This window comes from Pleurodeles waltl, chromosome 5 (genome assembly GCF_031143425.1).
Source record: "Pleurodeles waltl isolate 20211129_DDA chromosome 5, aPleWal1.hap1.20221129, whole genome shotgun sequence".
Classification (NCBI taxonomy): Eukaryota; Metazoa; Chordata; class Amphibia; order Caudata; family Salamandridae; genus Pleurodeles; species Pleurodeles waltl.
Genome location: NC_090444.1, coordinates 591,828,626 through 591,851,236, shown reverse-complemented (window position 1 = coordinate 591,851,236; position 22,611 = coordinate 591,828,626). Strand labels below are relative to the sequence as shown.

The following is a 22,611-nucleotide window of genomic DNA, read 5'->3' as shown; positions in this document are numbered from 1 at the left end:
TATCCAACAATCGTTCTGTGGTAAGGAGGCTGTGATAGCAACTGTGGCTAGTAGAAAGTTTAATGATTGTCCTGGATTCTATGAGCCTGACCTTTGAATGTTTCCCAAGCCTAAGCTTTTTGAACAAGGGAGGAAAACTTCACAACATTTGTTTTCTGGAGTGAAAATAGTTTTACTTCAAGGGTCAAGATGCGGGTCGCAGGGGTCTAAAAAATTGGTTGTGCAGGATTTTTAGGAACAACTGTTCAAGACACCCACCTTTTAGAACTCTCTTGAAAATTATAGAAATAAGCCCCATGTGAAAAGGCTCCTGGTGAAAGAGATAACATGCCTTCTTTTGGATCTGAAGACTGCAGGTTTGAACCCTATGTAGACCTTGCACTTTTTCATCTATTGTGATTTTTTAATCAGTAGGCTGCAGTTTAATGCTCATCAGTAATACTACTCTTGGGCACAGGCAGATGTCATTCGATTGATGGCAGCCTCAATAACAAAGCAGGGGACGGCGGGCACACAATTATATGCACAATGAGGCAATGTCTTTGATTTGGTGGAAGAGAATTAGAATGCCTAGGTAGGGGGCGAAAAGTTACACTGCCTATGATGGCAAACATTCTTAAAAAGAGCCTGCTTGCAGATGAAAGGAACATTTACCTCCAAAGATTCAATATAGTAAACAGCTCTCAAGGAAATACTACTGATTGGTGGAAGAGAAAGATTGTGGAGCAACTACTCCCCGAACCATAGGCATTTCTGAGAGAAATGGGGGGAATGATTTCAAATGTTGCCCAGACGTGGGTCTTGAAAAGTCCATCATAACCCCCCAGTAAAACTGAATTTTGAAACAGCCAAGCGTTCACCCTCAAGGGGTGCGCGGGTCTGGGATTTCAACAGGGGTCCTTGATCCTTCAAACAAGGTATAAAGGTTGTTAACACAGATGTGTGCCAGAGTGTGTAGTGTGTTTGAGTTAGCACTTGATAGATGGCCCTTTTAATTTTATGAGAATCATAATGCACTGAGCCAGTTCCTTGTTATCCATGGGCCAACACCTGACACACCCAGATGGAACCCAAGGCGGGGAGAGAGGTGGATTAGAGCAGCTTCAAGAGCATTGTGCTCTTTCTGCCTTCTGCCCCTCTCATCCCCGATCGGCCACGATCGGCCAAAACCTCTCTAAAAGGGTGCAGGGTGAACATTTCTTGGACCTCAGAAACTGAGGGAGGCCGGCCCAATGGGTCCTCAATGGACCGATAGAACCCAGTGCCTCACCTGGCCTGGTATTTCCAGCTTCACAAAGCAATCTGGTGGCAAGGCTTACTTTAGCAGTCCTGCTGAAAAGGGGGTCCCCATATGGCCCAGAGGCCCTCATTTGCATAGGCCCTGCCCTTCTCTCTGCTCTGCCCAGCTTCCCACAAAGCAATGCGTCACTGGCAACAGTATAGAGTTGGGGGACGGGGTAAAGGATAATGACAGGGAGGCTGGAAAATAGAAAGAAAGGTCACTGAAGTGCTGAAGTCTTCCTTGCTAAATGCAGCTGGGCACTGGCATTGGCCTGCAGGAGCGGTTAACACCTTAAGAATGTTGAGGGGCGGCCAATTCAAAAATACAAATGGGAAGGAAGGCACTGGAAGTTGCTTTATTATTACTAGAAGACTTGCAAACAAAGGACCTTTCTCTCTCGAAAGCTGTTAAAAATATGGAACGCTTCACGAATTTGCGTGTCATCCTTGCGCAGGGGCCATGCTAATCTTCTCTGTATCGTTCCAATTTTAGTATATGTACCGCCGAAGCAAGCACACTTCATGGGTGAGCCTTCAATGTATATACACTCCCTGAATCTGCAGTCTTCAGACGTAGGGTGGCCTGAAAGCGCTGATTGGATGGTCCAGTAAGCATTCAATTCTGAGACACATGGCAATAAGGCATGAGGCCTAACAATCCACTTCTATTCCCTATATTTGTGGTCCAAATCTTCACACATTGTAAGCATCTTCATTACGCCAGGTTGCAAAGGCTCATGGTCCAGACTACAGGCAAAGAGCATTGTGACATCACACTTCCTGGGGAACGTTGATGGAAAAGGTGAGTCAGCTGCACAGTAGGCTAGGTGATGGCTTGTGGGAGTGGGATGGTGTTGTGGTGGGTTCCAGGGCAGAGAGAGCATATGAAAAGGTGTCTTAATTTTCACCTGTATTTGAATAATAAACGCTTTAGTGTTGTACTGGCCTGCTTACTAAGGAATCCTCAGGCTCAGCCCCTTACAGCTCTGGAAACGATGATGTTGAACCAGACTCTGTAAGAAACTAATGCTTATTCAAAATGTTTCTTTGCTGCTGGGTCTGCTTGGTCTGGCACTTGTGTCCTTTTCTCTCCTAGGGTCCTTGGTGTAACTTACGAAAACCTGACAGAACGTAATTTCAGGGGGGCAGGTAAGTTCACTTGCAGCTTCAGTGTGCGTTGTAAATGTGGTTACATATTGTGATAGAATGACGTTTTAAAACACAGACACACACACACGCGAGGGCGCGCATTCTCTAGCACTCTCTGAAGGAGAAGGGGGAAAGTGCTCTTATATGGGGCCAGTGGCGCAATGGATAACGCTTCTGACTATGGATCAGAAAATTGTAGGTTCGACTCCTATCTGGCTCGGAAGGGTTGCCGGTCCCTTTTTTCATGTAATTACACTTGAGTTCTTAATTATCTCAGTCTTCTTGTAGGATTAACATTCCGGTGCGGGATGTATCCAACAATCGTTCTGTGGTAAGGAGGCTGTGATAGCAACTGTGGCTAGTAGAAAGTTTAATGATTGTCCTGGATTCTATGAGCCTGACCTTTGAATGTTTCCCAAGCCTAAGCTTTTTGAACAAGGGAGGAAAACTTCACAACATTTGTTTTCTGGAGTGAAAATAGTTTTACTTCAAGGGTCAAGATGCGGGTCGCAGGGGTCTAAAAAATTGGTTGTGCAGGATTTTTAGGAACAACTGTTCAAGACACCCACCTTTTAGAACTCTCTTGAAAATTATAGAAAGAAGCCCCATGTGAAAAGGCTCCTGGTGAAAGAGATAACATGCCTTCTTTTGGATCTGAAGACTGCAGGTTTGAACCCTATGTAGACCTTGCACTTTTTCATCTATTGTGATTTTTTAATCAGTAGGCTGCAGTTTAATGCTCATCAGTAATACTACTCTTGGGCACAGGCAGATGTCATTCGATTGATGGCAGCCTCAATAACAAAGCAGGGGACGGCGGGCACACAATTATATGCACAATGAGGCAATGTCTTTGATTTGGTGGAAGAGAATTAGAATGCCTAGGTAGGGGGCGAAAAGTTACACTGCCTATGATGGCAAACATTCTTAAAAAGAGCCTGCTTGCAGATGAAAGGAACATTTACCTCCAAAGATTCAATATAGTAAACAGCTCTCAAGGAAATACTACTGATTGGTGGAAGTGAAAGATTGTGGAGCAACTACTCCCCGAACCATAGGCATTTCTGAGAGAAATGGGGGGAATGATTTCAAATGTTGCCCAGACGTGGGTCTTGAAAAGTCCATCATAACCCCCCAGTAAAACTGAATTTTGAAACAGCCAAGCGTTCACCCTCAAGGGGTGCGCGGGTCTGGGATTTCAACAGGGGTCCTTGATCCTTCAAACAAGGTATAAAGGTTGTTAACACAGATGTGTGCCAGAGTGTGTAGTGTGTTTGAGTTAGCACTTGATAGATGGCCCTTTTAATTTTATGAGAATCATAATGCACTGAGCCAGTTCCTTGTTATCCATGGGCCAACACCTGACACACCCAGATGGAACCCAAGGCGGGGAGAGAGGTGGATTAGAGCAGCTTCAAGAGCATTGTGCTCTTTCTGCCTTCTGCCCCTCTCATCCCCGATCGGCCACGATCGGCCAAAACCTCTCTAAAAGGGTGCAGGGTGAACATTTCTTGGACCTCAGAAACTGAGGGAGGCCGGCCCAATGGGTCCTCAATGGACCGATAGAACCCAGTGCCTCACCTGGCCTGGTATTTCCAGCTTCACCAAGCAATCTGGTGGCAAGGCTTACTTTAGCAGTCCTGCTGAAAAGGGGGTCCCCATATGGCCCAGAGGCCCTCATTTGCATAGGCCCTGCCCTTCTCTCTGCTCTGCCCAGCTTCCCACAAAGCAATGCGTCACTGGCAACAGTATAGAGTTGGGGGACGGGGTAAAGGATAATGACAGGGAGGCTGGAAAATAGAAAGAAAGGTCACTGAAGTGCTGAAGTCTTCCTTGCTAAATGCAGCTGGGCACTGGCATTGGCCTGCAGGAGCGGTTAACACCTTAAGAATGTTGAGGGGCGGCCAATTCAAAAATACAAATGGGAAGGAAGGCACTGGAAGTTGCTTTATTATTACTAGAAGACTTGCAAACAAAGGACCTTTCTCTCTCGAAAGCTGTTAAAAATATGGAACGCTTCACGAATTTGCGTGTCATCCTTGCGCAGGGGCCATGCTAATCTTCTCTGTATCGTTCCAATTTTAGTATATGTACCGCCGAAGCAAGCACACTTCATGGGTGAGCCTTCAATGTATATACACTCCCTGAATCTGCAGTCTTCAGACGTAGGGTGGCCTGAAAGCGCTGATTGGATGGTCCAGTAAGCATTCAATTCTGAGACACATGGCAATAAGGCATGAGGCCTAACAATCCACTTCTATTCCCTATATTTGTGGTCCAAATCTTCACACATTGTAAGCATCTTCATTACGCCAGGTTGCAAAGGCTCATGGTCCAGACTACAGGCAAAGAGCATTGTGACATCACACTTCCTGGGGAACGTTGATGGAAAAGGTGAGTCAGCTGCACAGTAGGCTAGGTGATGGCTTGTGGGAGTGGGATGGTGTTGTGGTGGGTTCCAGGGCAGAGAGAGCATATGAAAAGGTGTCTTAATTTTCACCTGTATTTGAATAATAAACGCTTTAGTGTTGTACTGGCCTGCTTACTAAGGAATCCTCAGGCTCAGCCCCTTACAGCTCTGGAAACGATGATGTTGAACCAGACTCTGTAAGAAACTAATGCTTATTCAAAATGTTTCTTTGCTGCTGGGTCTGCTTGGTCTGGCACTTGTGTCCTTTTCTCTCCTAGGGTCCTTGGTGTAACTTACGAAAACCTGACAGAACGTAATTTCAGGGGGGCAGGTAAGTTCACTTGCAGCTTCAGTGTGCGTTGTAAATGTGGTTACATATTGTGATAGAATGACGTTTTAAAACACAGACACACACACACGCGAGGGCGCGCATTCTCTAGCACTCTCTGAAGGAGAAGGGGGAAAGTGCTCTTATATGGGGCCAGTGGCGCAATGGATAACGCTTCTGACTATGGATCAGAAAATTGTAGGTTCGACTCCTATCTGGCTCGGAAGGGTTGCCGGTCCCTTTTTTCATGTAATTACACTTGAGTTCTTAATTATCTCAGTCTTCTTGTAGGATTAACATTCCGGTGCGGGATGTATCCAACAATCGTTCTGTGGTAAGGAGGCTGTGATAGCAACTGTGGCTAGTAGAAAGTTTAATGATTGTCCTGGATTCTATGAGCCTGACCTTTGAATGTTTCCCAAGCCTAAGCTTTTTGAACAAGGGAGGAAAACTTCACAACATTTGTTTTCTGGAGTGAAAATAGTTTTACTTCAAGGGTCAAGATGCGGGTCGCAGGGGTCTAAAAAATTGGTTGTGCAGGATTTTTAGGAACAACTGTTCAAGACACCCACCTTTTAGAACTCTCTTGAAAATTATAGAAATAAGCCCCATGTGAAAAGGCTCCTGGTGAAAGAGATAACATGCCTTCTTTTGGATCTGAAGACTGCAGGTTTGAACCCTATGTAGACCTTGCACTTTTTCATCTATTGTGATTTTTTAATCAGTAGGCTGCAGTTTAATGCTCATCAGTAATACTACTCTTGGGCACAGGCAGATGTCATTCGATTGATGGCAGCCTCAATAACAAAGCAGGGGACGGCGGGCACACAATTATATGCACAATGAGGCAATGTCTTTGATTTGGTGGAAGAGAATTAGAATGCCTAGGTAGGGGGCGAAAAGTTACACTGCCTATGATGGCAAACATTCTTAAAAAGAGCCTGCTTGCAGATGAAAGGAACATTTACCTCCAAAGATTCAATATAGTAAACAGCTCTCAAGGAAATACTACTGATTGGTGGAAGTGAAAGATTGTGGAGCAACTACTCCCCGAACCATAGGCATTTCTGAGAGAAATGGGGGGAATGATTTCAAATGTTGCCCAGACGTGGGTCTTGAAAAGTCCATCATAACCCCCCAGTAAAACTGAATTTTGAAACAGCCAAGCGTTCACCCTCAAGGTGTGCGCGGGTCTGGGATTTCAACAGGGGTCCTTGATCCTTCAAACAAGGTATAAAGGTTGTTAACACAGATGTGTGCCAGAGTGTGTAGTGTGTTTGAGTTAGCACTTGATAGATGGCCCTTTTAATTTTATGAGAATCATAATGCACTGAGCCAGTTCCTTGTTATCCATGGGCCAACACCTGACACACCCAGATGGAACCCAAGGCGGGGAGAGAGGTGGATTAGAGCAGCTTCAAGAGCATTGTGCTCTTTCTGCCTTCTGCCCCTCTCATCCCCGATCGGCCACGATCGGCCAAAACCTCTCTAAAAGGGTGCAGGGTGAACATTTCTTGGACCTCAGAAACTGAGGGAGGCCGGCCCAATGGGTCCTCAATGGACCGATAGAACCCAGTGCCTCACCTGGCCTGGTATTTCCAGCTTCACAAAGCAATCTGGTGGCAAGGCTTACTTTAGCAGTCCTGCTGAAAAGGGGGTCCCCATATGGCCCAGAGGCCCTCATTTGCATAGGCCCTGCCCTTCTCTCTGCTCTGCCCAGCTTCCCACAAAGCAATGCGTCACTGGCAACAGTATAGAGTTGGGGGACGGGGTAAAGGATAATGACAGGGAGGCTGGAAAATAGAAAGAAAGGTCACTGAAGTGCTGAAGTCTTCCTTGCTAAATGCAGCTGGGCACTGGCATTGGCCTGCAGGAGCGGTTAACACCTTAAGAATGTTGAGGGGCGGCCAATTCAAAAATACAAATGGGAAGGAAGGCACTGGAAGTTGCTTTATTATTACTAGAAGACTTGCAAACAAAGGACCTTTCTCTCTCGAAAGCTGTTAAAAATATGGAACGCTTCACGAATTTGCGTGTCATCCTTGCGCAGGGGCCATGCTAATCTTCTCTGTATCGTTCCAATTTTAGTATATGTACCGCCGAAGCAAGCACACTTCATGGGTGAGCCTTCAATGTATATACACTCCCTGAATCTGCAGTCTTCAGACGTAGGGTGGCCTGAAAGCGCTGATTGGATGGTCCAGTAAGCATTCAATTCTGAGACACATGGCAATAAGGCATGAGGCCTAACAATCCACTTCTATTCCCTATATTTGTGGTCCAAATCTTCACACATTGTAAGCATCTTCATTACGCCAGGTTGCAAAGGCTCATGGTCCAGACTACAGGCAAAGAGCATTGTGACATCACACTTCCTGGGGAACGTTGATGGAAAAGGTGAGTCAGCTGCACAGTAGGCTAGGTGATGGCTTGTGGGAGTGGGATGGTGTTGTGGTGGGTTCCAGGGCAGAGAGAGCATATGAAAAGGTGTCTTAATTTTCACCTGTATTTGAATAATAAACGCTTTAGTGTTGTACTGGCCTGCTTACTAAGGAATCCTCAGGCTCAGCCCCTTACAGCTCTGGAAACGATGATGTTGAACCAGACTCTGTAAGAAACTAATGCTTATTCAAAATGTTTCTTTGCTGCTGGGTCTGCTTGGTCTGGCACTTGTGTCCTTTTCTCTCCTAGGGTCCTTGGTGTAACTTACGAAAACCTGACAGAACGTAATTTCAGGGGGGCAGGTAAGTTCACTTGCAGCTTCAGTGTGCGTTGTAAATGTGGTTACATATTGTGATAGAATGACGTTTTAAAACACAGACACACACACACGCGAGGGCGCGCATTCTCTAGCACTCTCTGAAGGAGAAGGGGGAAAGTGCTCTTATATGGGGCCAGTGGCGCAATGGATAACGCTTCTGACTATGGATCAGAAAATTGTAGGTTCGACTCCTATCTGGCTCGGAAGGGTTGCCGGTCCCTTTTTTCATGTAATTACACTTGAGTTCTTAATTATCTCAGTCTTCTTGTAGGATTAACATTCCGGTGCGGGATGTATCCAACAATCGTTCTGTGGTAAGGAGGCTGTGATAGCAACTGTGGCTAGTAGAAAGTTTAATGATTGTCCTGGATTCTATGAGCCTGACCTTTGAATGTTTCCCAAGCCTAAGCTTTTTGAACAAGGGAGGAAAACTTCACAACATTTGTTTTCTGGAGTGAAAATAGTTTTACTTCAAGGGTCAAGATGCGGGTCGCAGGGGTCTAAAAAATTGGTTGTGCAGGATTTTTAGGAACAACTGTTCAAGACACCCACCTTTTAGAACTCTCTTGAAAATTATAGAAATAAGCCCCATGTGAAAAGGCTCCTGGTGAAAGAGATAACATGCCTTCTTTTGGATCTGAAGACTGCAGGTTTGAACCCTATGTAGACCTTGCACTTTTTCATCTATTGTGATTTTTTAATCAGTAGGCTGCAGTTTAATGCTCATCAGTAATACTACTCTTGGGCACAGGCAGATGTCATTCGATTGATGGCAGCCTCAATAACAAAGCAGGGGACGGCGGGCACACAATTATATGCACAATGAGGCAATGTCTTTGATTTGGTGGAAGAGAATTAGAATGCCTAGGTAGGGGGCGAAAAGTTACACTGCCTATGATGGCAAACATTCTTAAAAAGAGCCTGCTTGCAGATGAAAGGAACATTTACCTCCAAAGATTCAATATAGTAAACAGCTCTCAAGGAAATACTACTGATTGGTGGAAGAGAAAGATTGTGGAGCAACTACTCCCCGAACCATAGGCATTTCTGAGAGAAATGGGGGGAATGATTTCAAATGTTGCCCAGACGTGGGTCTTGAAAAGTCCATCATAACCCCCCAGTAAAACTGAATTTTGAAACAGCCAAGCGTTCACCCTCAAGGGGTGCGCGGGTCTGGGATTTCAACAGGGGTCCTTGATCCTTCAAACAAGGTATAAAGGTTGTTAACACAGATGTGTGCCAGAGTGTGTAGTGTGTTTGAGTTAGCACTTGATAGATGGCCCTTTTAATTTTATGAGAATCATAATGCACTGAGCCAGTTCCTTGTTATCCATGGGCCAACACCTGACACACCCAGATGGAACCCAAGGCGGGGAGAGAGGTGGATTAGAGCAGCTTCAAGAGCATTGTGCTCTTTCTGCCTTCTGCCCCTCTCATCCCCGATCGGCCACGATCGGCCAAAACCTCTCTAAAAGGGTGCAGGGTGAACATTTCTTGGACCTCAGAAACTGAGGGAGGCCGGCCCAATGGGTCCTCAATGGACCGATAGAACCCAGTGCCTCACCTGGCCTGGTATTTCCAGCTTCACAAAGCAATCTGGTGGCAAGGCTTACTTTAGCAGTCCTGCTGAAAAGGGGGTCCCCATATGGCCCAGAGGCCCTCATTTGCATAGGCCCTGCCCTTCTCTCTGCTCTGCCCAGCTTCCCACAAAGCAATGCGTCACTGGCAACAGTATAGAGTTGGGGGACGGGGTAAAGGATAATGACAGGGAGGCTGGAAAATAGAAAGAAAGGTCACTGAAGTGCTGAAGTCTTCCTTGCTAAATGCAGCTGGGCACTGGCATTGGCCTGCAGGAGCGGTTAACACCTTAAGAATGTTGAGGGGCGGCCAATTCAAAAATACAAATGGGAAGGAAGGCACTGGAAGTTGCTTTATTATTACTAGAAGACTTGCAAACAAAGGACCTTTCTCTCTCGAAAGCTGTTAAAAATATGGAACGCTTCACGAATTTGCGTGTCATCCTTGCGCAGGGGCCATGCTAATCTTCTCTGTATCGTTCCAATTTTAGTATATGTACCGCCGAAGCAAGCACACTTCATGGGTGAGCCTTCAATGTATATACACTCCCTGAATCTGCAGTCTTCAGACGTAGGGTGGCCTGAAAGCGCTGATTGGATGGTCCAGTAAGCATTCAATTCTGAGACACATGGCAATAAGGCATGAGGCCTAACAATCCACTTCTATTCCCTATATTTGTGGTCCAAATCTTCACACATTGTAAGCATCTTCATTACGCCAGGTTGCAAAGGCTCATGGTCCAGACTACAGGCAAAGAGCATTGTGACATCACACTTCCTGGGGAACGTTGATGGAAAAGGTGAGTCAGCTGCACAGTAGGCTAGGTGATGGCTTGTGGGAGTGGGATGGTGTTGTGGTGGGTTCCAGGGCAGAGAGAGCATATGAAAAGGTGTCTTAATTTTCACCTGTATTTGAATAATAAACGCTTTAGTGTTGTACTGGCCTGCTTACTAAGGAATCCTCAGGCTCAGCCCCTTACAGCTCTGGAAACGATGATGTTGAACCAGACTCTGTAAGAAACTAATGCTTATTCAAAATGTTTCTTTGCTGCTGGGTCTGCTTGGTCTGGCACTTGTGTCCTTTTCTCTCCTAGGGTCCTTGGTGTAACTTACGAAAACCTGACAGAACGTAATTTCAGGGGGGCAGGTAAGTTCACTTGCAGCTTCAGTGTGCGTTGTAAATGTGGTTACATATTGTGATAGAATGACGTTTTAAAACACAGACACACACACACGCGAGGGCGCGCATTCTCTAGCACTCTCTGAAGGAGAAGGGGGAAAGTGCTCTTATATGGGGCCAGTGGCGCAATGGATAACGCTTCTGACTATGGATCAGAAAATTGTAGGTTCGACTCCTATCTGGCTCGGAAGGGTTGCCGGTCCCTTTTTTCATGTAATTACACTTGAGTTCTTAATTATCTCAGTCTTCTTGTAGGATTAACATTCCGGTGCGGGATGTATCCAACAATCGTTCTGTGGTAAGGAGGCTGTGATAGCAACTGTGGCTAGTAGAAAGTTTAATGATTGTCCTGGATTCTATGAGCCTGACCTTTGAATGTTTCCCAAGCCTAAGCTTTTTGAACAAGGGAGGAAAACTTCACAACATTTGTTTTCTGGAGTGAAAATAGTTTTACTTCAAGGGTCAAGATGCGGGTCGCAGGGGTCTAAAAAATTGGTTGTGCAGGATTTTTAGGAACAACTGTTCAAGACACCCACCTTTTAGAACTCTCTTGAAAATTATAGAAATAAGCCCCATGTGAAAAGGCTCCTGGTGAAAGAGATAACATGCCTTCTTTTGGATCTGAAGACTGCAGGTTTGAACCCTATGTAGACCTTGCACTTTTTCATCTATTGTGATTTTTTAATCAGTAGGCTGCAGTTTAATGCTCATCAGTAATACTACTCTTGGGCACAGGCAGATGTCATTCGATTGATGGCAGCCTCAATAACAAAGCAGGGGACGGCGGGCACACAATTATATGCACAATGAGGCAATGTCTTTGATTTGGTGGAAGAGAATTAGAATGCCTAGGTAGGGGGCGAAAAGTTACACTGCCTATGATGGCAAACATTCTTAAAAAGAGCCTGCTTGCAGATGAAAGGAACATTTACCTCCAAAGATTCAATATAGTAAACAGCTCTCAAGGAAATACTACTGATTGGTGGAAGTGAAAGATTGTGGAGCAACTACTCCCCGAACCATAGGCATTTCTGAGAGAAATGGGGGGAATGATTTCAAATGTTGCCCAGACGTGGGTCTTGAAAAGTCCATCATAACCCCCCAGTAAAACTGAATTTTGAAACAGCCAAGCGTTCACCCTCAAGGGGTGCGCGGGTCTGGGATTTCAACAGGGGTCCTTGATCCTTCAAACAAGGTATAAAGGTTGTTAACACAGATGTGTGCCAGAGTGTGTAGTGTGTTTGAGTTAGCACTTGATAGATGGCCCTTTTAATTTTATGAGAATCATAATGCACTGAGCCAGTTCCTTGTTATCCATGGGCCAACACCTGACACACCCAGATGGAACCCAAGGCGGGGAGAGAGGTGGATTAGAGCAGCTTCAAGAGCATTGTGCTCTTTCTGCCTTCTGCCCCTCTCATCCCCGATCGGCCACGATCGGCCAAAACCTCTCTAAAAGGGTGCAGGGTGAACATTTCTTGGACCTCAGAAACTGAGGGAGGCCGGCCCAATGGGTCCTCAATGGACCGATAGAACCCAGTGCCTCACCTGGCCTGGTATTTCCAGCTTCACCAAGCAATCTGGTGGCAAGGCTTACTTTAGCAGTCCTGCTGAAAAGGGGGTCCCCATATGGCCCAGAGGCCCTCATTTGCATAGGCCCTGCCCTTCTCTCTGCTCTGCCCAGCTTCCCACAAAGCAATGCGTCACTGGCAACAGTATAGAGTTGGGGGACGGGGTAAAGGATAATGACAGGGAGGCTGGAAAATAGAAAGAAAGGTCACTGAAGTGCTGAAGTCTTCCTTGCTAAATGCAGCTGGGCACTGGCATTGGCCTGCAGGAGCGGTTAACACCTTAAGAATGTTGAGGGGCGGCCAATTCAAAAATACAAATGGGAAGGAAGGCACTGGAAGTTGCTTTATTATTACTAGAAGACTTGCAAACAAAGGACCTTTCTCTCTCGAAAGCTGTTAAAAATATGGAACGCTTCACGAATTTGCGTGTCATCCTTGCGCAGGGGCCATGCTAATCTTCTCTGTATCGTTCCAATTTTAGTATATGTACCGCCGAAGCAAGCACACTTCATGGGTGAGCCTTCATTGTATATACACTCCCTGAATCTGCAGTCTTCAGACGTAGGGTGGCCTGAAAGCGCTGATTGGATGGTCCAGTAAGCATTCAATTCTGAGACACATGGCAATAAGGCATGAGGCCTAACAATCCACTTCTATTCCCTATATTTGTGGTCCAAATCTTCACACATTGTAAGCATCTTCATTACGCCAGGTTGCAAAGGCTCATGGTCCAGACTACAGGCAAAGAGCATTGTGACATCACACTTCCTGGGGAACGTTGATGGAAAAGGTGAGTCAGCTGCACAGTAGGCTAGGTGATGGCTTGTGGGAGTGGGATGGTGTTGTGGTGGGTTCCAGGGCAGAGAGAGCATATGAAAAGGTGTCTTAATTTTCACCTGTATTTGAATAATAAACGCTTTAGTGTTGTACTGGCCTGCTTACTAAGGAATCCTCAGGCTCAGCCCCTTACAGCTCTGGAAACGATGATGTTGAACCAGACTCTGTAAGAAACTAATGCTTATTCAAAATGTTTCTTTGCTGCTGGGTCTGCTTGGTCTGGCACTTGTGTCCTTTTCTCTCCTAGGGTCCTTGGTGTAACTTACGAAAACCTGACAGAACGTAATTTCAGGGGGGCAGGTAAGTTCACTTGCAGCTTCAGTGTGCGTTGTAAATGTGGTTACATATTGTGATAGAATGACGTTTTAAAACACAGACACACACACACGCGAGGGCGCGCATTCTCTAGCACTCTCTGAAGGAGAAGGGGGAAAGTGCTCTTATATGGGGCCAGTGGCGCAATGGATAACGCTTCTGACTATGGATCAGAAAATTGTAGGTTCGACTCCTATCTGGCTCGGAAGGGTTGCCGGTCCCTTTTTTCATGTAATTACACTTGAGTTCTTAATTATCTCAGTCTTCTTGTAGGATTAACATTCCGGTGCGGGATGTATCCAACAATCGTTCTGTGGTAAGGAGGCTGTGATAGCAACTGTGGCTAGTAGAAAGTTTAATGATTGTCCTGGATTCTATGAGCCTGACCTTTGAATGTTTCCCAAGCCTAAGCTTTTTGAACAAGGGAGGAAAACTTCACAACATTTGTTTTCTGGAGTGAAAATAGTTTTACTTCAAGGGTCAAGATGCGGGTCGCAGGGGTCTAAAAAATTGGTTGTGCAGGATTTTTAGGAACAACTGTTCAAGACACCCACCTTTTAGAACTCTCTTGAAAATTATAGAAATAAGCCCCATGTGAAAAGGCTCCTGGTGAAAGAGATAACATGCCTTCTTTTGGATCTGAAGACTGCAGGTTTGAACCCTATGTAGACCTTGCACTTTTTCATCTATTGTGATTTTTTAATCAGTAGGCTGCAGTTTAATGCTCATCAGTAATACTACTCTTGGGCACAGGCAGATGTCATTCGATTGATGGCAGCCTCAATAACAAAGCAGGGGACGGCGGGCACACAATTATATGCACAATGAGGCAATGTCTTTGATTTGGTGGAAGAGAATTAGAATGCCTAGGTAGGGGGCGAAAAGTTACACTGCCTATGATGGCAAACATTCTTAAAAAGAGCCTGCTTGCAGATGAAAGGAACATTTACCTCCAAAGATTCAATATAGTAAACAGCTCTCAAGGAAATACTACTGATTGGTGGAAGTGAAAGATTGTGGAGCAACTACTCCCCGAACCATAGGCATTTCTGAGAGAAATGGGGGGAATGATTTCAAATGTTGCCCAGACGTGGGTCTTGAAAAGTCCATCATAACCCCCCAGTAAAACTGAATTTTGAAACAGCCAAGCGTTCACCCTCAAGGTGTGCGCGGGTCTGGGATTTCAACAGGGGTCCTTGATCCTTCAAACAAGGTATAAAGGTTGTTAACACAGATGTGTGCCAGAGTGTGTAGTGTGTTTGAGTTAGCACTTGATAGATGGCCCTTTTAATTTTATGAGAATCATAATGCACTGAGCCAGTTCCTTGTTATCCATGGGCCAACACCTGACACACCCAGATGGAACCCAAGGCGGGGAGAGAGGTGGATTAGAGCAGCTTCAAGAGCATTGTGCTCTTTCTGCCTTCTGCCCCTCTCATCCCCGATCGGCCACGATCGGCCAAAACCTCTCTAAAAGGGTGCAGGGTGAACATTTCTTGGACCTCAGAAACTGAGGGAGGCCGGCCCAATGGGTCCTCAATGGACCGATAGAACCCAGTGCCTCACCTGGCCTGGTATTTCCAGCTTCACCAAGCAATCTGGTGGCAAGGCTTACTTTAGCAGTCCTGCTGAAAAGGGGGTCCCCATATGGCCCAGAGGCCCTCATTTGCATAGGCCCTGCCCTTCTCTCTGCTCTGCCCAGCTTCCCACAAAGCAATGCGTCACTGGCAACAGTATAGAGTTGGGGGACGGGGTAAAGGATAATGACAGGGAGGCTGGAAAATAGAAAGAAAGGTCACTGAAGTGCTGAAGTCTTCCTTGCTAAATGCAGCTGGGCACTGGCATTGGCCTGCAGGAGCGGTTAACACCTTAAGAATGTTGAGGGGCGGCCAATTCAAAAATACAAATGGGAAGGAAGGCACTGGAAGTTGCTTTATTATTACTAGAAGACTTGCAAACAAAGGACCTTTCTCTCTCGAAAGCTGTTAAAAATATGGAACGCTTCACGAATTTGCGTGTCATCCTTGCGCAGGGGCCATGCTAATCTTCTCTGTATCGTTCCAATTTTAGTATATGTGCCGCCGAAGCAAGCACACTTCATGGGTGAGCCTTCAATGTATATACACTCCCTGAATCTGCAGTCTTCAGACGTAGGGTGGCCTGAAAGCGCTGATTGGATGGTCCAGTAAGCATTCAATTCTGAGACACATGGCAATAAGGCATGAGGCCTAACAATCCACTTCTATTCCCTATATTTGTGGTCCAAATCTTCACACATTGTAAGCATCTTCATTACGCCAGGTTGCAAAGGCTCATGGTCCAGACTACAGGCAAAGAGCATTGTGACATCACACTTCCTGGGGAACGTTGATGGAAAAGGTGAGTCAGCTGCACAGTAGGCTAGGTGATGGCTTGTGGGAGTGGGATGGTGTTGTGGTGGGTTCCAGGGCAGAGAGAGCATATGAAAAGGTGTCTTAATTTTCACCTGTATTTGAATAATAAACGCTTTAGTGTTGTACTGGCCTGCTTACTAAGGAATCCTCAGGCTCAGCCCCTTACAGCTCTGGAAACGATGATGTTGAACCAGACTCTGTAAGAAACTAATGCTTATTCAAAATGTTTCTTTGCTGCTGGGTCTGCTTGGTCTGGCACTTGTGTCCTTTTCTCTCCTAGGGTCCTTGGTGTAAGTTACGAAAACCTGACAGAACGTAATTTCAGGGGGGCAGGTAAGTTCACTTGCAGCTTCAGTGTGCGTTGTAAATGTGGTTACATATTGTGATAGAATGACGTTTTAAAACACAGACACACACACACGCGAGGGCGCGCATTCTCTAGCACCCTCTGAAGGAGAAGGGGGAAAGTGCTCTTATATGGGGCCAGTGGCGCAATGGATAACGCTTCTGACTATGGATCAGAAGATTGTAGGTTCGACTCCTATCTGGCTCGGAAGGGTTGCTGGTCCCTTTTTTCATGTAATTGCACTTGAGTTCTTAATTATCTCAGTCTTCTTGTAGGATTAACATTCCGGTGCGGGATGTATCCAACAATCGTTCTGTGGTAAGGAGGCTGTGATAGCAACTGTGGCTAGTAGAAAGTTTAATGATTGTCCTGGATTCTATGAGCCTGACCTTTGAATGTTTCCCAAGCCTAAGCTTTTTGAACAAGGGAGGAAAACTTCACAACATTTGTTTTCTGGAGTGAAAATAGTTTTACTTCAAGGGTCAAGATGCGGGTCGCAGGGGTCTAAAAAATTGGTTGTGCAGGATTTTTAGGAACAACTGTTCAAGACACCCACCTTTTAGAACTCTCTTGAAAATTATAGAAATAAGCCCCATGTGAAAAGGCTCCTGGTGAAAGAGATAACATGCCTTCTTTTGGATCTGAAGACTGCAGGTTTGAACCCTATGTAGACCTTGCACTTTTTCATCTATTGTGATTTTTTAATCAGTAGGCTGCAGTTTAATGCTCATCAGTAATACTACTCTTGGGCACAGGCAGATGTCATTCGATTGATGGCAGCCTCAATAACAAAGCAGGGGACGGCGGGCACACAATTATATGCACAATGAGGCAATGTCTTTGATTTGGTGGAAGAGAATTAGAATGCCTAGGTAGGGGGCGAAAAGTTACACTGCCTATGATGGCAAACATTCTTAAAAAGAGCCTGCTTGCAGATGAAAGGAACATTTACCTCCAAAGATTCAATATAGTAAACAGCTCTCAAGGAAATACTACTGATTGGTGGAAGAGAAAGATTGTGGAGCAACTACTCCCCGAACCATAGGCATTTCTGAGAGAAATGGGGGGAATGATTTCAAATGTTGCCCAGACGTGGGTCTTGAAAAGTCCATCATAACCCCCCAGTAAAACTGAATTTTGAAACAGCCAAGCGTTCACCCTCAAGGGGTGCGCGGGTCTGGGATTTCAACAGGGGTCCTTGATCCTTCAAACAAGGTATAAAGGTTGTTAACACAGATGTGTTCCAGAGTGTGTAGTGTGTTTGAGTTAGCACTTGATAGATGGCCCTTTTAATTTTATGAGAATCATAATGCACTGAGCCAGTTCCTTGTTATCCATGGGCCAACACCTGACACACCCAGATGGAACCCAAGGCGGGGAGAGAGGTGGATTAGAGCAGCTTCAAGAGCATTGTGCTCTTTCTGCCTTCTGCCCCTCTCATCCCCGATCGGCCACGATCGGCCAAAACCTCTCTAAAAGGGTGCAGGGTGAACATTTCTTGGACCTCAGAAACTGAGGGAGGCCGGCCCAATGGGTCCTCAATGGACCGATAGAACCCAGTGCCTCACCTGGCCTGGTATTTCCAGCTTCACCAAGCAATCTGGTGGCAAGGCTTACTTTAGCAGTCCTGCTGAAAAGGGGGTCCCCATATGGCCCAGAGGCCCTCATTTGCATAGGCCCTGCCCTTCTCTCTGCTCTGCCCAGCTTCCCACAAAGCAATGCGTCACTGGCAACAGTATAGAGTTGGGGGACGGGGTAAAGGATAATGACAGGGAGGCTGGAAAATAGAAAGAAAGGTCACTGAAGTGCTGAAGTCTTCCTTGCTAAATGCAGCTGGGCACTGGCATTGGCCTGCAGGAGCGGTTAACACCTTAAGAATGTTGAGGGGCGGCCAATTCAAAAATACAAATGGGAAGGAAGGCACTGGAAGTTGCTTTATTATTACTAGAAGACTTGCAAACAAAGGACCTTTCTCTCTCGAAAGCTGTTAAAAATATGGAACGCTTCACGAATTTGCGTGTCATCCTTGCGCAGGGGCCATGCTAATCTTCTCTGTATCGTTCCAATTTTAGTATATGTGCCGCCGAAGCAAGCACACTTCATGGGTGAGCCTTCAATGTATATACACTCCCTGAATCTGCAGTCTTCAGACGTAGGGTGGCCTGAAAGCGCTGATTGGATGGTCCAGTAAGCATTCAATTCTGAGACACATGGCAATAAGGCATGAGGCCTAACAATCCACTTCTATTCCCTATATTTGTGGTCCAAATCTTCACACATTGTAAGCATCTTCATTACGCCAGGTTGCAAAGGCTCATGGTCCAGACTACAGGCAAAGAGCATTGTGACATCACACTTCCTGGGGAACGTTGATGGAAAAGGTGAGTCAGCTGCACAGTAGGCTAGGTGATGGCTTGTGGGAGTGGGATGGTGTTGTGGTGGGTTCCAGGGCAGAGAGAGCATATGAAAAGGTGTCTTAATTTTCACCTGTATTTAAATAATAAACGCTTTAGTGTTGTACTGGCCTGCTTACTAAGGAATCCTCAGGCTCAGCCCCTTACAGCTCTGGAAACGATGATGTTGAACCAGACTCTGTAAGAAACTAATGCTTATTCAAAATGTTTCTTTGCTGCTGGGTCTGCTTGGTCTAGCACTTGTGTCCTTTTCTCTCCTAGGGTCCTTGGTGTAAGTTACGAAAACCTGACAGAATGTAATTTCAGGGGGGCAGGTAAGTTCACTTGCAGCTTCAGTGTGCGTTGTAAATGTGGTTACATATTGTGATAGAATGACGTTTTAAAACACAGACACACACACACGCGAGGGCGCGCATTCTCTAGCACTCTCTGAAGGAGAAGGGGGAAAGTGCTCTTATATGGGGCCAGTGGCGCAATGGATAACGCTTCTGACTATGGATCAGAAGATTGTAGGTTCGACTCCTATCTGGCTCGGAAGGGTTGCCGGTCCCTTTTTTCAGGTAATTACACTTGAGTTCTTAATTATCTCAGTCTTCTTGTAGGATTAACATTCCGGTGCGGGATGTATCCAACAATCGTTCCGTGGTAAGGAGGCTGTGATAGCAACTGTGAATAGTCGAAAGTTTAATGATTGTCCTGGATTCTATGAGCCTGACCTTTGAATGTTTCCCAAGCCTAAGCTTTTTGAACAAGGGAGGAAAACTTCACAACATTTGTTTTCTGGAGTGAAAATAGTTTTACTTCAAGGGTCAAGATGCGGGTCGCAGGGGTCTAAAAAATTGGTTGTGCAGGATTTTTAGGAACAACTGTTCAAGACACCCACCTTTTAGAACTCTCTTGAAAATTATAGAAAGAAGCCCCATGTGAAAAGGCTCCTGGTGAAAGAGATAACATGCCTTCTTTTGGATCTGAAGACTGCAGGTTTGAACCCTATGTAGACCTTGCACTTTTTCATCTATTGTGATTTTTTAATCAGTAGGCTGCAGTTTAATGCTCATCAGTAATACTACTCTTGGGCACAGGCAGATGTCATTCGATTGATGGCAGCCTCAATAACAAAGCAGGGGACGGCGGGCACACAATTATATGCACAATGAGGCAATGTCTTTGATTTGGTGGAAGAGAATTAGAATGCCTAGGTAGGGGGCGAAAAGTTACACTGCCTATGATGGCAAACATTCTTAAAAAGAGCCTGCTTGCAGATGAAAGGAACATTTACCTCCAAAGATTCAATATAGTAAACAGCTCTCAAGGAAATACTACTGATTGGTGGAAGAGAAAGATTGTGGAGCAACTACTCCCCGAACCATAGGCATTTCTGAGAGAAATGGGGGGAATGATTTCAAATGTTGCCCAGACGTGGGTCTTGAAAAGTCCATCATAACCCCCCAGTAAAACTGAATTTTGAAACAGCCAAGCGTTCACCCTCAAGGGGTGCGCGGGTCTGGGATTTCAACAGGGGTCCTTGATCCTTCAAACAAGGTATAAAGGTTGTTAACACAGATGTGTGCCAGAGTGTGTAGTGTGTTTGAGTTAGCACTTGATAGATGGCCCTTTTAATTTTGTGAGAATCATAATGCACTGAGCCAGTTCCTTGTTATCCATGGGCCAACACCTGACACACCCAGATGGAACCCAAGGCGGGGAGAGAGGTGGATTAGAGCAGCTTCAAGAGCATTGTGCTCTTTCTGCCTTCTGCCCCTCTCATCCCCGATCGGCCACGATCGGCCAAAACCTCTCTAAAAGGGTGCAGGGTGAACATTTCTTGGACCTCAGAAACTGAGGGAGGCCGGCCCAATGGGTCCTCAATGGACCGATAGAACCCAGTGCCTCACCTGGCCTGGTATTTCCAGCTTCACCAAGCAATCTGGTGGCAAGGCTTACTTTAGCAGTCCTGCTGAAAAGGGGGTCCCCATATGGCCCAGAGGCCCTCATTTGCATAGGCCCTGCCCTTCTCTCTGCTCTGCCCAGCTTCCCACAAAGCAATGCGTCACTGGCAACAGTATAGAGTTGGGGGACGGGGTAAAGGATAATGACAGGGAGGCTGGAAAATAGAAAGAAAGGTCACTGAAGTGCTGAAGTCTTCCTTGCTAAATGCAGCTGGGCACTGGCATTGGCCTGCAGGAGCGGTTAACACCTTAAGAATGTTGAGGGGCGGCCAATTCAAAAATACAAATGGGAAGGAAGGCACTGGAAGTTGCTTTATTATTACTAGAAGACTTGCAAACAAAGGACCTTTCTCTCTCGAAAGCTGTTAAAAATATGGAACGCTTCACGAATTTGCGTGTCATCCTTGCGCAGGGGCCATGCTAATCTTCTCTGTATCGTTCCAATTTTAGTATATGTGCCGCCGAAGCAAGCACACTTCATGGGTGAGCCTTCAATGTATATACACTCCCTGAATCTGCAGTCTTCAGACGTAGGGTGGCCTGAAAGCGCTGATTGGATGGTCCAGTAAGCATTCAATTCTGAGACACATGGCAATAAGGCATGAGGCCTAACAATCCACTTCTATTCCCTATATTTGTGGTCCAAATCTTCACACATTGTAAGCATCTTCATTACGCCAGGTTGCAAAGGCTCATGGTCCAGACTACAGGCAAAGAGCATTGTGACATCACACTTCCTGGGGAACGTTGATGGAAAAGGTGAGTCAGCTGCACAGTAGGCTAGGTGATGGCTTGTGGGAGTGGGATGGTGTTGTGGTGGGTTCCAGGGCAGAGAGAGCATATGAAAAGGTGTCTTAATTTTCACCTGTATTTGAATAATAAACGCTTTAGTGTTGTACTGGCCTGCTTACTAAGGAATCCTCAGGCTCAGCCCCTTACAGCTCTGGAAACGATGATGTTGAACCAGACTCTGTAAGAAACTAATGCTTATTCAAAATGTTTCTTTGCTGCTGGGTCTGCTTGGTCTAGCACTTGTGTCCTTTTCTCTCCTAGGGTCCTTGGTGTAAGTTACGAAAACCTGACAGAATGTAATTTCAGGGGGGCAGGTAAGTTCACTTGCAGCTTCAGTGTGCGTTGTAAATGTGGTTACATATTGTGATAGAATGACGTTTTAAAACACAGACACACACACACGCGAGGGCGCGCATTCTCTAGCACTCTCTGAAGGAGAAGGGGGAAAGTGCTCTTATATGGGGCCAGTGGCGCAATGGATAACGCTTCTGACTATGGATCAGAAGATTGTAGGTTCGACTCCTATCTGGCTCGGAAGGGTTGCCGGTCCCTTTTTTCAGGTAATTACACTTGAGTTCTTAATTATCTCAGTCTTCTTGTAGGATTAACATTCCGGTGCGGGATGTATCCAACAATCGTTCCGTGGTAAGGAGGCTGTGATAGCAACTGTGAATAGTCGAAAGTTTAATGATTGTCCTGGATTCTATGAGCCTGACCTTTGAATGTTTCCCAAGCCTAAGCTTTTTGAACAAGGGAGGAAAACTTCACAACATTTGTTTTCTGGAGTGAAAATAGTTTTACTTCAAGGGTCAAGATGCGGGTCGCAGGGGTCTAAAAAATTGGTTGTGCAGGATTTTTAGGAACAACTGTTCAAGACACCCACCTTTTAGAACTCTCTTGAAAATTATAGAAAGAAGCCCCATGTGAAAAGGCTCCTGGTGAAAGAGATAACATGCCTTCTTTTGGATCTGAAGACTGCAGGTTTGAACCCTATGTAGACCTTGCACTTTTTCATCTATTGTGATTTTTTAATCAGTAGGCTGCAGTTTAATGCTCATCAGTAATACTACTCTTGGGCACAGGCAGATGTCATTCGATTGATGGCAGCCTCAATAACAAAGCAGGGGACGGCGGGCACACAATTATATGCACAATGAGGCAATGTCTTTGATTTGGTGGAAGAGAATTAGAATGCCTAGGTAGGGGGCGAAAAGTTACACTGCCTATGATGGCAAACATTCTTAAAAAGAGCCTGCTTGCAGATGAAAGGAACATTTACCTCCAAAGATTCAATATAGTAAACAGCTC

The 22,611-nt window shown here is 45.7% G+C and overlaps 16 non-coding genes across 16 annotated transcripts; 8 read left to right on the top strand and 8 right to left on the bottom strand.

Annotated features, from left to right (window-relative positions):
* Positions 1–1,691: 1,691 nt before the first annotated feature.
* Positions 1,692–1,798, bottom strand: LOC138297907 (U6 spliceosomal RNA). The gene has a single exon (XR_011204444.1). It is a non-coding gene; the product is annotated as a U6 spliceosomal RNA (small nuclear RNA).
* A 779-nt stretch (positions 1,799–2,577) lies between these two features.
* TRNAH-AUG (transfer RNA histidin (anticodon AUG)) lies at positions 2,578–2,650 on the top strand. The gene has a single exon. It is a non-coding gene; the product is annotated as a tRNA-His (tRNA).
* A 1,782-nt stretch (positions 2,651–4,432) lies between these two features.
* LOC138297905 (U6 spliceosomal RNA) lies at positions 4,433–4,539 on the bottom strand. Its single transcript, XR_011204442.1, has one exon. It is a non-coding gene; the product is annotated as a U6 spliceosomal RNA (small nuclear RNA).
* Positions 4,540–5,318: 779 nt separating this feature from the next.
* TRNAH-AUG (transfer RNA histidin (anticodon AUG)) lies at positions 5,319–5,391 on the top strand. Its single transcript has one exon. It is a non-coding gene; the product is annotated as a tRNA-His (tRNA).
* A 1,782-nt stretch (positions 5,392–7,173) lies between these two features.
* On the bottom strand, positions 7,174–7,280 carry LOC138297904 (U6 spliceosomal RNA). Its single transcript, XR_011204441.1, has one exon. It is a non-coding gene; the product is annotated as a U6 spliceosomal RNA (small nuclear RNA).
* A 779-nt stretch (positions 7,281–8,059) lies between these two features.
* Positions 8,060–8,132, top strand: TRNAH-AUG (transfer RNA histidin (anticodon AUG)). Its single transcript has one exon. It is a non-coding gene; the product is annotated as a tRNA-His (tRNA).
* A 1,782-nt stretch (positions 8,133–9,914) lies between these two features.
* On the bottom strand, positions 9,915–10,021 carry LOC138297903 (U6 spliceosomal RNA). The gene has a single exon (XR_011204440.1). It is a non-coding gene; the product is annotated as a U6 spliceosomal RNA (small nuclear RNA).
* Positions 10,022–10,800: 779 nt separating this feature from the next.
* TRNAH-AUG (transfer RNA histidin (anticodon AUG)) lies at positions 10,801–10,873 on the top strand. Its single transcript has one exon. It is a non-coding gene; the product is annotated as a tRNA-His (tRNA).
* Positions 10,874–12,655: 1,782 nt separating this feature from the next.
* LOC138297902 (U6 spliceosomal RNA) lies at positions 12,656–12,762 on the bottom strand. Its single transcript, XR_011204439.1, has one exon. It is a non-coding gene; the product is annotated as a U6 spliceosomal RNA (small nuclear RNA).
* Positions 12,763–13,541: 779 nt separating this feature from the next.
* TRNAH-AUG (transfer RNA histidin (anticodon AUG)) lies at positions 13,542–13,614 on the top strand. Its single transcript has one exon. It is a non-coding gene; the product is annotated as a tRNA-His (tRNA).
* Positions 13,615–15,396: 1,782 nt separating this feature from the next.
* On the bottom strand, positions 15,397–15,503 carry LOC138297682 (U6 spliceosomal RNA). Its single transcript, XR_011204226.1, has one exon. It is a non-coding gene; the product is annotated as a U6 spliceosomal RNA (small nuclear RNA).
* Positions 15,504–16,282: 779 nt separating this feature from the next.
* On the top strand, positions 16,283–16,355 carry TRNAH-AUG (transfer RNA histidin (anticodon AUG)). Its single transcript has one exon. It is a non-coding gene; the product is annotated as a tRNA-His (tRNA).
* A 1,782-nt stretch (positions 16,356–18,137) lies between these two features.
* On the bottom strand, positions 18,138–18,244 carry LOC138297681 (U6 spliceosomal RNA). Its single transcript, XR_011204225.1, has one exon. It is a non-coding gene; the product is annotated as a U6 spliceosomal RNA (small nuclear RNA).
* A 779-nt stretch (positions 18,245–19,023) lies between these two features.
* On the top strand, positions 19,024–19,096 carry TRNAH-AUG (transfer RNA histidin (anticodon AUG)). The gene has a single exon. It is a non-coding gene; the product is annotated as a tRNA-His (tRNA).
* Positions 19,097–20,878: 1,782 nt separating this feature from the next.
* LOC138297680 (U6 spliceosomal RNA) lies at positions 20,879–20,985 on the bottom strand. The gene has a single exon (XR_011204224.1). It is a non-coding gene; the product is annotated as a U6 spliceosomal RNA (small nuclear RNA).
* Positions 20,986–21,764: 779 nt separating this feature from the next.
* Positions 21,765–21,837, top strand: TRNAH-AUG (transfer RNA histidin (anticodon AUG)). Its single transcript has one exon. It is a non-coding gene; the product is annotated as a tRNA-His (tRNA).
* The last annotated feature ends 774 nt before the right edge of the window (positions 21,838–22,611 follow it).